Source organism: Phyllobates terribilis, unplaced genomic scaffold (genome assembly GCF_046119375.1).
Source record: "Phyllobates terribilis strain yellow unplaced genomic scaffold, ASM4611937v1 Scaffold_35__1_contigs__length_13245226, whole genome shotgun sequence".
Classification (NCBI taxonomy): Eukaryota; Metazoa; Chordata; class Amphibia; order Anura; family Dendrobatidae; genus Phyllobates; species Phyllobates terribilis.
The window spans coordinates 216,608-232,564 of record NW_027362795.1 but is presented as its reverse complement, the minus strand read 5'-3'; the positions used below and the strand labels follow the sequence as shown (position 1 = coordinate 232,564).

The window sequence follows — 15,957 nt, the reverse complement described above, 5'->3', positions numbered from 1 at the left end:
GCTAAGCCAACAGTGTGAGTGATAGGCCACTCGTATATATATTGGGCAGAAAAAAGGGCGAAAGTCCGCCCAGGCGGGAGGAATATAGGGTTTCATAACACATATTTCAACTGGAGAGGTATTAGAGGCCTGCGATGACCACATGTACTAATGGAGGTAATCGACATAGGCAGAGAAGCATCAGGTCCGGTCATCTTAGTTATACACGCCGGGGGAAACGACCTCGGTCATTACAAAAGTGCAGAACTAATGGCAATAATGAAGCTAGACACTGAGCGCTTCAGAGCATTTTTTAGTAAACTAACTATAGTATGGTCAGAGATTGTGCCGAGAGCTGTATGGAGAGGTGCGAGAGACATCACGGCCATCGAACGGACAAGGAGGCTAAGAAATATTCGGATGGCAAAATTTGTAAAGGAAAGAAGTGGTGTAGTGATACGACACGAGAGCTGGAAGGAGATAAAACAGGCCTCATACGGCCCGATGGTGTTCATTTAACGGATATTGGACTGGACATATTCCTGCCAGGACTCCAGGACGGAGTGGAACAAGCGTTAATGATGATGATGGGTGGGGGTCGGAGTTCTGCCTACGAGTAGGCAGGATCCTCCGTGGCCTGGAAATAGAAAGGACATGTTGGAAAGTTATTCTTGTTGGCCAACTTGCCGGTGTGGAGACACAGGGCATGCTGCAACAAGCGGAATTATTTTTGGAAATAAAATGCCTTTCTAATGGAATGAGTTAAAGAGTTAAGAAATCTGTGACTGATCCTCTCCCATCCAGTTGTAAGAGTTACATTATTGTAGTGTTAAGGAAGGGGTGGCAGTAGGGGGGCTGAGGATCTGGGTTTGGTTGGGGGTCCCCACAGTCTGGTAGACTCCATACTAAATAAGGAAGGAGTCACTGACTGTGGTGGCCCCTCCCTGGGCCGTGGTGATTGGTGATCCCCCTTCGCTGCCCCTTACTGACCAGTGATCCTGAAGCCCCCGGAAGGATCCAATGAAGCGAAAGGGGACGCTACAAGCCGTCCCATGGATACATAAACACCGGGACATCCCACGTTACTTCCTTTCTTCGCTGGTCCCAGAGTGGAACGTCCCAACCACCCTCCCTGATATGAAGACTGTAAGAAGGAGAATCATAGAATTTTTTAAAGTCACAGCGGCCTGGAAATAGAAAGGACATGTTGGAAAGTTATTCTTGTTGGCCAATTTGCCGGTGTGGAGACACAGGGCATGCTGCAACAAGCGGAATTATTTTTGGAAATAAAATGCCTTCCTAATGGAATGAGTTAAAGAGTTAATAAAGCTGTGACCGATCCTCACCCATCCAGTTGTAAGAGTTACATTATTGTATTGTTAAAGAAGGGGTGGCGGTAGGGGGGCTGAGCATCTGGGTTTGGTTGGGGGTCCCCACAGTCATGGCTGTTCTGTGCGCACAGGACCTGTGATGAGGTCACAGGAGGGGAGGAGTCAGGGGTCACATGATCAGGGGCCTCAGTGGATGCAGGACTCTGCTGTGCTGGTTGTCATGGTGCTGGATGAGCTGAAGTTTATGTGTGGGGTCAGGAGGGGTTTACAGTGTGGATGTAGCAGAGCCGCGTGTGTACGAGGTGTACGGAGCAGAGCCGCGTGTGTACGAGGTGTACGGAGCGGAGCCGCGTGTGTACGAGGTGTACGGAGCGGAGCCGCGTGTGTACGAGGTGTACGGAGCAGAGCCGCGTGTGTACGAGGTGTACGGAGCAGAGCCGTGTGTGTACGAGGTGTACGGAGCAGAGCCGCGTGTGTGCGAGGTGTACGGAGCAGAGCTGCGTGTGTACGAGGTGTACGGAGCAGAGCCGCATGTGTACGAGGGGTACGGAGCGGAGCCGTGTGTGTACGAGGTGTACGGAGCAGAGCCGCGTGTGTACGAGGGGTACGGAGCGGAGCCTTGTGTGTACGAGGTGTACGGAGCGGAGCCTTGTGTGTACGAGGTGTACGGAGCAGAGCTGCATGTGTACGAGGTGTACGGAGCAGAGCCGCGTGTGTACGAGGGGTACGGAGCGGAGCCGTGTGTACGAGGTGTACGGAGCGGAGTCGTGTGTGTACGAGGTATACGGAGCAGAGCCGTGTGTGTACGAGGTGTACGGAGCGGAGCCGTGTGTACGAGGTGTACGGAGCGGAGCCGCGCGTGTGCGAGGTGTACGGAGCGGAGCCGCGCGTGTGCGAGGTGTACGGAGCGGAGCCGCGCGTGTACGAGGTGTACGGAGCGGAGCCGCGCGTGTACGAGGTGTACGGAGCGGAGCCGCGCGTGTACGAGGTGTACGGAGCGGAGCCGCGCGTGTACGAGTTGTACGGAGCGGAGCCGCGCGTGTACGAGGTGTACGGAGCGGAGCCGCGCGTGTACGAGGTGTACGGAGCGGAGCCGTGTGTGTACGAGGTGTACGGAGCAGAGCCGCGTGTGTACGAGGTGTACGGAGCGGAGCCGCGTGTGTACGAGGTGTACGGAGCAGAGCCGCGTGTGTACGAGGTGTACGGAGCAGAGCCGTGTGTGTACGAGGTGTACGGAGCAGAGCCGCGTGTGTGCGAGGTGTACGGAGCAGAGCTGCGTGTGTACGAGGTGTACGGAGCAGAGCCGCATGTGTACGAGGGGTACGGAGCGGAGCCGTGTGTGTACGAGGTGTACGGAGCAGAGCCGCGTGTGTACGAGGGGTACGGAGCGGAGCCGTGTGTACGAGGTGTACGGAGCGGAGCCTTGTGTGTACGAGGTGTACGGAGCAGAGCTGCATGTGTACGAGGTGTACGGAGCAGAGCCGCGTGTGTACGAGGGGTACGGAGCGGAGCCGTGTGTACGAGGTGTACGGAGCGGAGTCGTGTGTGTACGAGGTATACGGAGCGGAGCCGTGTGTGTACGAGGTGTACGGAGCGGAGCCGTGTGTACGAGGTGTACGGAGCGGAGCCGCGCGTGTGCGAGGTGTACGGAGCGGAGCCGCGCGTGTGCGAGGTGTACGGAGCGGAGCCGCGCGTGTACGAGGTGTACGGAGCGGAGCCGCGCGTGTACGAGGTGTACGGAGCGGAGCCGCGCGTGTACGAGGTGTACGGAGCGGAGCCGCGCGTGTACGAGTTGTACGGAGCGGAGCCGCGCGTGTACGAGGTGTACGGAGCGGAGCCGCGCGTGTACGGAGCGGAGCCGTGCGTGTACGAGGCGTGCGGAGTGGAGCAGCACGTGTACGAGGCGTGCATAGCGGAGCCGCATGTATGAGGTGTGGATGTAGCAGAGCCGTGTCTTTGTAAGTTGTACGGAGCACGCATGTGTACGAGGTATAAGGAGCGGAGCGCGCACTCTTCTACCTCCCAACTTTTGAAGAAGAGAAAGAGGGATAGATCCCTCTGCAATTTTTGGCCACGCCCCTGGCCGCACCCCAATCCACACCCATTTACCATTTATTTCTCCCCTGGCAGGAGGAGTTGTCACAGGGGCGCTGGTAATGAGGGGCATTCAGCAGACTGCCCTCATCCCCATTCCTGGTATGCATGGCCCCCTCATCCCCATTCCTGGTATGCATATCACCCTTCATCCCCAATCCTGGTATGCATGGCCCCCTCAGACTCAATCCTGGTATGCATGGCCCCCTTAGACCCAATCCTGGTATGCATGGCCCCCTCAGACTCAATCCTGGTATGCATGTCCCCATTAGACCCAATCCTGATATGCATGGCCCCCTCAGCCCCAATCCTAGTATGCGTGGCCCCCTCCGCCCCAATCCTGATATGCATGGCCCTCTCAGCCCCAATTCTGGTATGCATGGCCCCCTCAGACTCAATTAGGGTATGCATGGCCCCCTTAGACCCAATCCTGGTATGCATGGCCCCATCATCCCCAATCCTAGCATGCATGGCCCCCTCATCCCCAATCCTGGCATATATGGCCCACTCAGACTCAATCCTGATATGCATGGCCCCCTTAGACCCAGTCCTGGTATACATGGCCCCCTCAGTCCCAATCCTGGTATATATGACCCTCTCAGACCCAATCCTGGTATATATGGCCCGCTCATCCCCCAATACTGGTATGTATGGCCCCCTCATCCCTAATCCTGGTATGTATGGCCCCCTTATTCCCAATCCTGGTATGCATAACCCCCTCATCCACAATCTTGATATGCATGGCCCCCCTATCTTGGTATGCATGGCCCCCTCATCCCCAATCCTGGTATGCATGGCCCCCCCATCACTGCACACATGAAAAAGATAAACACTTCTACTCACGTTCCTTCCTCCCCTCTGCTCCAGCGCTGCATGCTGTCTGTCAGTAGCTGATCTCAACATCTGAGCAGCGCATGACATCACTGCCATGCGCCCTCAGACGCCGAGGTGAGTTGCGAGGATATTCACTCCTCTCCACGCCGGGATATGGGAGTGGAGAGGAGTGAATAGTCATTCTCCTTATTGCGCACTGTCAGCACGGACACAGCTCTTAATGCGGCTCAGCTATCCTCTGTGCCCGCTACTAAAGAGAATGAATATTCACTCCTCTCCATGCCCATAGGAGTGGAGAAGAGTGAATATTCATTCTCTCTAATAGCGAGCACACAGGATCGCAGAGCTGCAGCAGAAGCGAACGGCTGCGATCAACAGTGTGCGCTATTAAGGAGAACAGCTGAGCCGTGACTGGACGCGGGACTGAGCCCTCAAAGCACGACAGTCCCGCGGAATCCGGTACAGTTGGGAGCTATGCGTGTGTGTATGGAGCAGAGCCGTGTGTGTATGAGGTGTATAGAGCAGAGCCGTGTTTGAACTAGGTGTACGGAGCGGAGCCGCGTGTGTATGAGGTGCACGGAGTGGAGCCATGTGTGTACGGAGCAGAGGCGCGTGTATACGAGGTGTACGAAGCTGAGCCGTGTGTGTATGAGGTGTGCGGAGCGGAGCCGCGTATGTACGAGGTGTGCGGAGCGGAGCCGCGTGTGTACGAGGTGTAGGGAGCGGAGCCGCGTGTGTACGAGGTGTACGGAGCGGAGCCGACTGTGTACGAGGTGTACGGAGCGGAGCCGCGTGTATATGATTATATGTATTCGGAGGAGAACGTAGATAACAGAAGTAGTGAGTGTGGAGCACAGAGTGAAGCACTTGCTGATTGGTGTCAGAAGGAAATTGTGAAATTTGCTCCGCTAGTCTGGAGGGTCGGCCGTGGTACCTGACGGACTTCAGAGATGTGTTCTCGGAATAAGAGGCGGAGATACTACCTCACCATCGTTCTTATGATTGTGCTATTAATCTTGTCCCTAATGCTAAATTACCTAAAGCTCATATCATATAGAAAATCTACTCATGGGCCAAGATGCATAAAATATAACAATGCTTTATTAAATACAAGATAAATGCAATAAAAAATACAGTGGGAAACCACAAGATGGCGCCACAAACCCACAATATGGAATCATGTAAAACCAGATACTGGATCTCTATATCGCCAGGATTAATCATCAAGTGGGAACCCAGTGTCAAACACTATTATACTGTAGTAACCTGCAGAAGTCTCTGCTGTCCCAGCAAGTACATAGACACGTTGTAAGATATCAATAGAGTATATACATCACCTTCTTGTGGGTGGTACTGCCAGCCCCTAATAACTCAATGTTAGACTATAGAAGAAATATATGTATAACCATTTGTCCATGAATCTACCACTTGAGTACTTCACACCACCATGGAGGCGGTAAGTGGTTCCCTACAGAAAACACTCATCATATAGAAAATGTACTCATGAACCAAGATGCCTAAAATACTTATAGATCGTAAGCTCTTGTGAACAGGATCGTCATTATTTTTGCTTTAATTATTGTATGATCTTTAGCTATGTTACTTATGACTGTTGTATATGAACCTCTAAATTGTAAAGCGCTGCGGAATATGTTGGCGTTATATAAATAAAGATTATTATTATTATTATATTGTGGGTTTGTGGCGCCATCTTGTGGTTTCCCCACTGTATTTTTTATTGTAATGTATTTTATCTTGTATTTAATAAAGCATTATTATATTTCATGCATCTTGGTTCATGAGTACATTTTCTATATGATGAGTGTTTTCTGTAGGGAACCACTTACCGCTTCCATGGTGGTGTGAAGTACCCAAGTGGTAGATTCATAGACAAATGGTTATACATATATTGTTTTCGGGGTACTATAAACCATTGACACAACTTCTCTCTATTAACTTGAGATCGCCTGTACAATTTGTCTGGACCTGAACGGACCTCCATGAAAAATTATGTAAACGAAAGTTTACGGAAGGGTCATATCCGTCCTTCCTCCTCTGGGGCTACTGGATTGTTCTTTATAAAAAAAAAAAGATGGGGGTCTACGTTTTTGCCTCAATTTCCAAGTACTGAATAAAATCACGGTGAAGAATACATACCCTCTTCCAATCATCCCTGAACTATATAATCAGCCTTCGGGGATAAATGGTTTTCTGACCTTGACCTTAGGGGGGCTTATTACAATTTGATTTGCACCATGACGGGTGATGAGTGGGAATCGGCATCTTTAACGTCTGAGGGTTTACTCGATAATCTCGTCCTCCCATTCGGATTCTCCAATGCACCAACAGGATTTCACCACTCTCTGAATGATATTTCTCTGATTACATTGGGAGATTTCTTGTGATTTACCTTGATGATATAGAATTTTCTCTCCTGATTTGGATTCTCACCAGGAACATGTCCGTGTTGTATTACAAAGATTGAGGGAGAATTCTTTCTTTCTTTGCTAAAATTGAGAATTTTTTTTTTTTCTGCTCAGGAAGTGTCATTCCAGGGTCATTTTATCGGCTGATGGGTTTACGATGGATCCTGGGAAGGTAAAAGCCATAATAGATTGGGTCCAACCTAGTGACCTGAAAGTGTTGCGACGTTTTGTAGGATTCGCCAACTATTATAGGAAATTCATTAGGCTTTTTTCTCAGATTGCTGGACCTCTTATTGTCATCACATGGAAGGGGGCAGATATGAAGGTTTGGTCACCAGATGCTATTGGGCTTGTGAAAAATTGGAAGAGTGTTTTATGTCTGCTCCTGTTCTACATAATGCATCTAGTAGTGCGGGGCTATGTAAAATAGAAGGCAGGTCAGTGAATGATCAGTGAGCTGCCATAAGAGCATACAGATGAATATATAAGCAGAGCACCAGATAGAGCGCCCCCCACAGGCCGCCCTGTAGCATAAGCATATCATTATCTCCAAGCTGAAAGTAAAGGTTACACAAGAACCACAGGACAGATTTCATCAACCAAGGTATCATGTTAATCAGTGTAATGTCGCCCACCAGACAGTGTATGTAGTTTATTGAGCACAATCCTGCTGACGTGTGCTTTAAAGTGCCTTATTATAATATAGGGGATTTACGAGAAGCCAGCAATAATAGTGAGAATTGTATGTATGATTCTCCTGGAATATGGTGGTGGTATGTAGATAGAGATTATGAATAGTGATGGGCGATTCCAAACAGTAATGTTTGGGGCCCGTACCGAACAACTACTGTTCGGGCACGGACCCTGAACACGGACTTCCTCGGGAAATCCGTGTTACTGTTCGGGTCCAGGTTCGGGTGTTTCCCGGGCTGTCATCTGCGAGACAGCGCAGGAAACACAGGCTCTGATTGGCGGTAACATAGTTACCACGGTCAGAGCGCTGTGGGATTATGCTGACAGATGTCAGCATGATCCCACAGCTGTGACAGTGACCTGCAGTAGAAAGCTTACTGCAGGTCATAGACGCCAGCTGATGTGACTACTACCCACATCAACTGGCGCCTGCTGTCATAGAAAATAGGGAGCACTGGCACCACTGGATTGAAGCAGCAGTCTCTTGTCAGCGGCGCCTGTGCTGAAAGTAAAAAAAACAAATGTCGAAATGAATAAAAATAATTAAAATAAAAAAACCACATTATACTCACCTACACCTTGTCCCCGATGTCTTCGACCCCTACAAAAAATAAAAACACGCCATATACTCACCTTACACCTAATCCCTGAAGCCATTGTCTCCTGAAATAAAGATAAAATAATAAATGACCATAATCTTCACCTGTCCACCGTAGTCCATATTGTGAGTGTCCCACATCGTTCTCATGAATAGAACGGCCACATCAGAAAATGTGACGTCTCTATTCAGCAGCCGCAATACACTTACAGGAGCGCGACCTCACTTACGGCACTACTGCTGTGTGGGAATTTTTTGACAGTCTGTGTCAGGCGCAGCACTTCCTGTGACGCTGAAGCAGCCTGTGACATGCGCAGTACGATTTGAGATTCTTACTTCAACAATCATGGCGCAGGATACACACAGGCGCTTAGAGCGCCTGCCCGGCCAGGACGCTTCCTGGCACTGACACTAACATGTGCGGGAGCATTTGATAGACACTCAGTTTTGGCGCTCGATTATATGATCCAATGGGGTGAGTCATGTTATCTTTGATTATTGAAAGCTACGCATCTGGTACTTGATTGTAATTAAATGTAATGTGTGTTTTGTGTAAATCTGCAATCTGTGTATCACCGGCACTTTATTTATAAATATACAATGAGGTTTGCACATGTCAGTCATTCTCTTGGTGAGGACACGAAAGTCTTTTCTGTTAGCAGTCTGGCACGTATGGCTGAGTTTATGTTACGCTGCCTTTCCCATGACCCTCGCGTTCTCAAACTTTTGGGTGACAGTCATTACTGGTTGGTGACACTTCTATACCCACGCTAGAACTTTATATCTCTTATTCCTGAGGCGGAGAAGTCTACAAAAATGGGGCTATTCCAGAAGGCCCTTGTTGCGGAACTATTAAAAAAAAATCCCATCTGAAAACGCTGGGGGCAGGGGGCACAGTTCGTTGGACAACCAAGGAGTACAGGCGAAAGAGACACAACTTCAATCCAGCAGAGGAAGGGGAACAGTGTCAAAGTTCTGGGAGAATTTTCTCAGCCCCTCCCATCGCACAGGCCCTGAGGTGCGGGGTACTCTCACAAGGAGTGCAAAGTTTGGGAAGATGCTGAGGGAGTACTTTGCCGACCGTACCAACGTCCTCCGTGATTCCTCTGTGCCATATAATTATTGGGTATCCAAGCTGGATACGTGGAATGAACTGGCTCTCTATGCCTTGAAGGTCCTGGCCTGCCCTGCCGCCATGAGGCCTTATAAAGAGGGGGGGGTACATCCTGAATGGGGCACTATAAATAGAGGGGGTGACATCCTGCATGGGGCATTATAAAGAGAGATGGTTAACATTCTGCATGGGGCATTATAAAGAGGGGGGGTGACATCCTGCATGGGGCATTATAAAGAGAGGGGGGTGACATCCTGCATGGGGCATTATAAAGAGAGGGGGGACATCCTGCATGGGGAATTATAAAGAGGGGGGAGGTGACATCCTGCATGGGGCCTTATAAAGAGGGGGGTACATCCTGCATGGGGCATTATAAAGAGGAGGGGTGACAACCTGCATGGGGCATTATAAGGTGGGGAACAACCTGCATGGGGCATTATAAGGTGGGGAACAGCCTGCATGGGGCATTATAAGTGGGGGGGACAGCCTGCATAGTGCATTATGTGGTGGTAACAGCCTGCATAGAGCATTATAAGGGGGGGGGGGACAGCCTGTATGGGGCATTATGTGGGGGGTAACAGCCTGCATGGAGCATTATAAGGGGGGGGCAGCCTGTATGGGGCATTATGTGGGGGGTAACAGCCTGCATGCAGCATTATATGGGGGCCAGTATCCTGTATGGGGCGTTATAAGGGGACCAGTATCCTGTATGGAGCGTTATATGGGGGCCAGTATCCTGTATGAAGCTTTATAAGGGGACCAGTATCCTGTATGGAGCGTTATATGGGGGCCAGGATTCAGTATGGGGCCTTATATGGGGGCCAGTATTCCGTATGGGGCCTTATATGGGGGCCATTATTCCATATGGGGCCTTATATGGGGGCCAGTATTCCGTATGGGGCCTTATATGGGGGCCAGTATTCCGTATGGGGCCTTATATGGGGGCCAGAATTCCGTATGGGGCCTTATATGGGGGCCTGTATTCCGTATGGGTCCTTATATGGGGGCCAGTATTCTGTGTGGAGCGATTCGCTGGTTTCTGAGCTATTGTGGAATTTACAATAGATATCGCTCATGTAATGTAAGAAGTGAAATCTTTGCATTGTACTATATATATATATATATATATATATATATATATATTTCTCTGCGGTATCTGTGCATCATGAATCGTGGTATGTATTAAAGGGGCCCACTGAGACTCTTTCGCCCGGGGCCCAGAAAAACCTGGAGCTGGCCCTGTTTATGATGGCCATAAAACAAAAATTTTTATACAGTATGTTCATGTATACCCCCCAGGGGTAAATGTTTGTCAGCCCATACACTTAGTGCATGGGCATTACAAGTATAGGAGGCCTGCTCCTTTCTAATAAGAATATTTTTTTATGAGGCCCTCCTCCACGTCTCTTCCAAGGGGCATTTGAGTGCCTCCCAATTTTTGGGAGCCCTTGCATTCACTGCATAGGCAAACACAATGGGAGACCCACTTCCTAATAATGGGAACATTGTTTTCAGGAGGCCCTCCTCTAAGTCTCTTCAAAGGGGTATTGGGGTGCGTCTAAATTTTGGGCAGCCCTGCCACTCACTGCATACGCAATAACAGTATAGGAGACCCACTCTTTAGTGATGGGAACAATAAAACATAGCAGGCTGATGGCTCTTTAAGAATAGTGATGGCCGACGACTGGCCCTTTAAGAATAGCAAAGGCCGCCTGATGGCCCTATAAAAATAGGCTTTGTGACTTTCAGAATCCCTCCATCATAAATGAAACATGATGCGTCTGATGATATCTCACACACCACATGGCCAGATAAGGTTGTAAAATGTTAAAATGACATTACCTATTCTATGGGGCAGCTCAGATCACCATTTTTTTTCTCAAGCGTATTAGGCGTTCATGCAAAATCGCAGCATGCTGTGATTGTACGCGTATATCGTGCGAGACTCGCCAATGCAAGCCTATGGGTGTAGGAAAAAAATTGGTCGCCACACGGACCATCCGTATGCCGTCCAATTTTTACGGATACATCACCATTCTGTAGCATAGAACACTGTAAATGGTCCTGTAAATGATTGGAGAATAATGGTTGCAGAGAAAATAAAAGCGTTGCATACTGATGTCATACAGATACACGGGCGAGAAAATATTGCATCATCGCATTACACACGGATTACACATGGATTACCATAGGGAGAACTCGTGCGACTCTCATCAGTGTGAATCGGAACGATTTTGTCTACGTGTAGTGTGACTCCGGCCTGAAGCTTCTGTTCTGCTCCTATAGTCTCAGAGATTAACAAGAACACATCCTTCTCAATAAGACTTTATACACACAAGACTTGTTTTATTGTGGAAATTTATACCTCAAACTGTGTTTTCATTTGAACTTTATGTCTATATCCATATATAGATGTATATATATAGATAGTTGTATATTTACATTTATCTATGTGAGGACACAGCATTTCTTCTTAATTCTGCCAAACGCATTGTTAGTCAGTGGGCACAGGGACAGGAGCTATTGTGGGTGACTCTAGTTGTAGATGTAATTAATTGTTGGAATCTTGAATGGCTGCTGTGTACGGATTATATCGCCCCCTACAGCTTATTGTCCTGCTCTCCTTGTGGAACTAAGGCACATGCTAACTGACCCATTGATCATTGTTAGTTTCCTGTCTACCTATTGTATTAGTGCATTCAAGGTTGTTCTCATGCAAATATTGAAGGACTGGCTATGAACACTTGGACAATGAGAGACGACCTTCTCCCAATCCTGTTGGAAAATACCTGAATACGAGGTGTGACCTAGAAAACTAGGATCTGCCTCTTTTTCCACACACTCTACAGCAAGCCACCGACCAGCTGGAGGAACACAGATCTGCTCCACTGACCATCACTGAACCCTCAAAGACACTGGAGAATCCAGGTTGGGACAATCAGGTCACCTGGCCACATACCTCACTGCACTCACTCAGCTTCCCAAGCTTGCAGCTACGTCCTCCCTGGTTGCCGGCCAGAAGTTGGGGTAGTCGGCCTGGATGCTCCGTAGTCACAGCTGCTCAGAGCCAGTGGAAAGGTGAGACTATGTCATGTGCACCATCTCATGTACTTGCTGGGGCTGTACTGTATGTGACTGGCTGGTGTTGGTGCAATAAATTATTGCCGCACTGTTACCCTCACTCTGTCTGGTCTGAGTAGTGTCCACGGGAAAGGAGAGCGGGCGTTCAGTGGGGTGAGCCGTGGTCCATATGGTTTTCTAAAGATGAGACCACCCACTGACCCTCGTGTCTCCACTCTATCTATTTATTATATTTCAAAATGTTTATGAATTTCTCTATAAAATGCTATATGACAATGATTATATAATGTACATTGTGGACCATTCAGCCTCAGATGCAGAGTGTGAACATTGCCAAAAATCTATATTGTACATTTAACTGAAATAAATTATACAATTCATCAGAAATATTAACCATTTAGACGGTTTTCGAAAACTTCCAGATAAATATGAACAAAATGTAAATGTTGATTGATAAGCCGTGAATTCAGCGGGTCGGTCCTGAGGGAATTTACATCCCATGTAGGAATTCAGGGGATCTGGGAAGGGATTTCGCACCATATGAACAACACCGGATGGAATGGGCCCAGATAACCCGGCACCCAGGCTGGAAAAGATCCATACGCTGGTTTTCTTCGATGCCGATATGAAAGAAATAAAAACAAATATTTTCTAACACTTTTCTATTTTTTTTTTTATAATTATTTGATATTAACCCCTTTACCACTTTGGGCTTCTCCATTTTTGCGTTTTCGTTTTTTGCTCCCCTTTTCTCCAGAGCCATAACGGTTTTATTTTTCTGTCAATATGGCCATGTGAGGGCTTGTTTTTTGCGAGACGAGTTGTACTTTTGAACGACACCATTGGTTTTACCATATTGTGTACTGGAAAACAGGAAAAAAATTCAAAGTGCGGTGAAATTACAAAAAAAGTGCAATTTCACAATTGTGACTCACCGGCGCCTGCACACAAGTTTCCTGCTCCACAAGGCTACACAGATGGCAGGAATTAGAGCGCCGTCCATACAGGGTAAATTGCGCAGGCGTGGGATCCGGCCGGGAACTGCACGTCACAGGCCACTGTGACGTGCCGGGGAGGAGGGGGGATATGGAAAGGAAGCTAATAGGCTGGGATTTCTTCGCATCCCCCAGACGTGAAGCTTGCCAAAACTAATTTAATAAAAAGCTATTACACAGCAAGTGGACCTGTAATATGGGACATACAGGTAAGTATAGATTCATGCTTCTATCACCTGTATCCCCATATTAGAGGTCAGATAGGTCCCAGGGGGGACAGATTCCCTTTAACATATTAACTGCCATGGGAGGATCGCGACTCCACCTGTGGCTGTTAGGGGCATGTGACAGCTGTACAGATCAGCTGTCATGTCCTTGGAAAGGTGCGGTGTCATCGCCGGAGTCCACACGCCTTGCACACATGCGCGGCTCCGCTCCGTACGCCTCGTACACGTGCGGCTCCGCTCCGTACGCCTCGTACACGTGCGGCTCCGCTCCGTGCGCCTTGTACACGTGCGGCTTCGCTCCGTACGCCTCGTGCACACGCGGCTCCGCTCCGTACGCTTCGTACACAAGCGTCTCCGCTCCGTACGTCTCGTACACGTGCGGCTACGCTCCGTACGCCTCGTACACGTGCGGCTACGCTCCGTACGCCTCGTACATGTGCGGCTCCGCTCCGTACGCCTCGTACACGTGCGGCTCCGCTCCGTACGCCTCGTACACGTGCGGCTCCGCTCCATACGCCTCGTACACGTGCGGCTCCGCTCCGTACGCCTCGTACACGTGCAGCTCCGCACGCCTCGTACACGTGCGGCTCCGTACGCCTCGTACACGTGCGGCTCCGCTCCATACGCCTCGTACACGTGCGGCTCCGCTCCGTACGCCTCGTACACGTGCAGCTCCGCTCCGTACGCCTCGTACACATACGGCTCCACTCCGTGCGCCTCGTACATGTGCGGCTCCGCTCCGTGCGCCTCGTGCACACGCGGTTCCGCTCCGTACGCTTCGTACACAAGCGGTTCTGCTCCGTACGCCTCGTACACGTGCGGCTCCGCTCTGTGCGCCTCGCACACGTGCGGCTCTGCACGCCTCGTACACGTGCGGCTCTGCACGCCTCGTACACGTGCGGCTCCGCTCCGTGCGCCTCGTACACGTGCGGCTCTGCACGCCTCGTACACGTGCTGCTCCGCTCCGTGCGCCTCGTACACATGCGGCTCTGCTTCGTGCGCCTCGTACTCATGCGGCTCCGCTCCGTGCGCCTCGTGCACACGCGGCTCCGCTCCGTACACAAGTGGCTCTGCTCCGTACGCTTCATACACAAGCGGCTCCGCTCCGTACACCTCGTACACGCGCGACTCCCCTCCGTACACGTGCGGCTCCACTCCGTACGCCTCGTACACGTGCGGCTCCACTCCGTACGCCTTGTACACGTGTGGCTCCGCTTCGTGCGCCTCGTACACGTGCGGCTCCGCTCCGTGCGCCTCGTACATGTGCGGCTCCGCTCCGTGCGCCTCGTGCACACGCGGCTCCGCTCCGTACACTTCGTACACAAGCACCTCTGCTCCGTATACCTCGTACACGCGCGGCTCTGCTCCGTACACCTCGTACACACGCGGCTCTGCTCCGTACACCTCGTACACACGCGGCTCTGCTCCGTACGCCTCGTACACGCGCGGCTCTGCTCCGTACACCTCGTACACACGCGGCTCTGCTCCGTACGCCTCGTACACGCGCGGCTCTGCTCCGTACACCTCGTACACACGCGGCTCTGCTCCGTACACCTCGTACACACACGGCTCCGCTCCGTACACCTCGTACACATGCGGCTCTGCTCCGTACACCTCGTACACTCGCGGCTCCGCTCCGTACACCTCGTACACACGCGGCTCTGCTACATCCACACTGTAAACCCCTCCTGATCCCACACATAAACTTCAGCTCATCCAGCACCATGACAACCAGCACAGCAGAGTCCTGCATCCACTGAGGCCCCTGATCATGTGACCCCTGACTCCTCCCCTCCTGTGACCTCATCACAGCTCCTGTGCGCTCAGAGCAGCCATATATGTGGTGGCGGCTCTGCAGGTGGAGGTATGTGGAGACCCCATTACTGGGCGCAGGGGGCATTAACCCCTTCAGCACGGAGACTCTTTTGGGGTCTTGTGTTGCCCCTTTATAAGAATCATAAGGTTTTTGTTCTGTTTCCTGTAATAGATACATACGACCCAACTATGGAGACAGGAAGGGAGGAAACGTATTGTTCTCATAGTACAGGACCCCTTTACTGGCCCCACAGTGTAATGCCCCCATTATGCCCCTTATGCAGTATGTATGATGGCCCCCACAGTGTAATGCCCCCATTATACCCCTTATGCAGGATGTATGATGCCCCCACACAGTGTAATGCCCCCATTATGCCCCTTATGCAGGATGTATGATGCCCCCACAGTGTAATGCCCCCATTATACCCCTTATGCAGTATGTATGATGCCCCCCACAGTGTAATGCCTCCGTTATGCCCCTTATGCAGGATGTATGATGCCCCCACACAGTGTAATGCCCCCATTATGCCCCTTATGCAGCATGTATGATGCCCCCACAGTGTAATGCCCCCATTATGCCCCTTATGCAGGATGTATGATGCCCCCACACAGTGTAATGCCCCAATTATGCCCCTTATGCACTATGTATGATGCCCCACAGTGTAATGCCCCCATTATGCCCCTTAAGCAGCATGTATGATGCCCCCACACAGTGTAATGCCCCCATTATGCCCCTTATGCAGGATGTATGATGCCCCCACATAGTGTAA

The 15,957-nt window shown here is 50.4% G+C and overlaps 1 protein-coding gene and 1 pseudogene across 2 annotated transcripts in view; one reads left to right on the top strand and one right to left on the bottom strand.

Moving 5' to 3' along the window:
* The window catches only part of LOC141182573 (uncharacterized), a 258,948-nt gene extending 257,488 nt beyond the window's left edge, over positions 1-1,460 (bottom strand). For both annotated transcript variants that reach the window (XM_073660726.1, XM_073660725.1), the window contains exon 1: positions 1,326-1,460. The gene's annotated coding sequence lies outside the window, so the exon portion shown is untranslated. The remainder of the gene's footprint in view (positions 1-1,325) is intronic.
* Positions 1-15,957, top strand: part of LOC141182572 (uncharacterized) — a 449,915-nt pseudogene that overhangs the window by 396,040 nt on the left and 37,918 nt on the right.